Raw genomic sequence first — 1,676 nt, 5'->3', positions numbered from 1 at the left:
GGGAAGGTCAGGTCAGAATCTAGGTTTGGAAGAACCAGATTAGAATGCATAAACGAGAGATAGGCGCTTAGGGATGAGCAGTATTTGTTATCAACGCATCGCATGCATCTTAGCAATAAGATATGATTGTATGCGGTCACCTTGCTTCCATGCATTTTGCATCAACGCGTAAGACAAGAGTAGAGACTTGGAAATAAGCTCTATGGACATTTTGCATGCAACACTTGCGTCCTAGAATTAGGAGCATCGCATTTACATTGAAAAATGACTTTCTGTGCATGGTAGTAACATGGTCGCATAGTCTGACGCATTCCCACGCAACGCTAGCTAAAGGATCTTCTCAACCCGTTCATCGCATACTCTTTGCATTTACCAACGCAACTTTGTTTCTCAAATCCTCCGCATTTATTTATTTCTTTTTATCAACGCAATCAAACCAACCAACAACTTATTTATTTACCGGCTACCGCAAAGTTTTCATTTAAAAACTATCAACGTAAACTATTTTCACAAGTCCCTGTAATCGACCTTGGACTTACCAGGAAACTCAGAGAAATTTACACTTGGATTCCGCTGGGAAAACTTGAGTGCACAACGAAATTCCATCAATGCATATCATCTATATTTCCACTTAATAAAATAACGCAGCAAGTTTTCGACGCCGTTTCCGGGGACTTCGGCAAAATAGTTTGTTAATGGTAGTTTTTTTTTATTTCTTTGCAGGACTCTCAATCTCTGGCGAATTATGACCCAGAGATTGAGAGGACCTTTAGGAGAAGATTGAGAGACCTCCATCAGCAACCACAATCTGATAAAGAAGAGATGGCGGAGCAGCCTAGGAATGAAGCACCAAACAACAACAATGTCATTGCAAATCTAATTCTGTTGGCCAACGATCGCAATAGGCCCATCAAGGACTATGCATCACCAAACCTCTATGATTTCTCTCTGGGAATCATGAGGCCTGCCTTAGACGGAAGTAGATTTGAAATGAAACTTGTGATGCTGCAGATGATCAAAGCTGGAGGTCAATTTGGAGGAAGACGTGGCGAGGATCCGCATGACCACCTCCGAAGTTTTATTGAAATCTAAAATACTTTTGTGTTCCCGAACATCTCTGCTGAGGAGGTTCGACTAACGTTGTTTCCATTTTCTCTCTATGATCAGGCGAGGAAATGGGCTTATTCACTCGAACCAGGAGAGATCACTTCTTGGGACTTGGGAGCAGGTGGTGGAGAAGTTCATGAAGAAGTATTTCCCACCTCCAGAAAATGCCAGACGAAGAAAGCTTATCACAAATTTTGAACAAGATATGGACGAATCGCTCAATGATGCTTGGGCGAGGTTTAAGAGGTTGGTCTGAGATTGTCCGCATAATGGGCTACCAGATAGCCTTCAAATGGAAATCTTCTACCACGGTTTGAATCCTTCTTCGTAGACTGCTGCCAATGCGACAGCAGCTAGTGATCTGCTTGACAAGCCTTATGATGAGACGAAGAATATCCTGGATCGCATCTCTAAGAATCATAAAGGCTGGAGGGAGAGCAACCAGAGATTAAGACTCAATTCGGATGCAAATAACGGTGCTATTGTTTCCCTGTAAAACCAAATGACCGCAATGATGAATTTGATTCAAGGAATGACGATCAACAGCCCAACACCGCAAGGTGGGCAAA

General features: G+C 42.5%; 1 non-coding gene across 1 annotated transcript; it reads right to left on the bottom strand.

The window, feature by feature from the left end:
- Positions 1-1,276: 1,276 nt before the first annotated feature.
- On the bottom strand, positions 1,277-1,383 carry LOC120076975. Its single transcript, XR_005481718.1, has one exon. It is a non-coding gene; the product is annotated as a small nucleolar RNA R71 (small nucleolar RNA).
- Between the last annotated feature and the right edge of the window lie 293 nt (positions 1,384-1,676).

Source organism: Benincasa hispida, chromosome 4, assembly GCF_009727055.1.
Source record: "Benincasa hispida cultivar B227 chromosome 4, ASM972705v1, whole genome shotgun sequence".
NCBI lineage: Eukaryota > Viridiplantae > Streptophyta > Magnoliopsida > Cucurbitales > Cucurbitaceae > Benincasa > Benincasa hispida.
The sequence above is the reverse complement of the archived record's forward strand: the minus strand, read 5'-3'. Positions and strand labels throughout refer to the sequence as shown.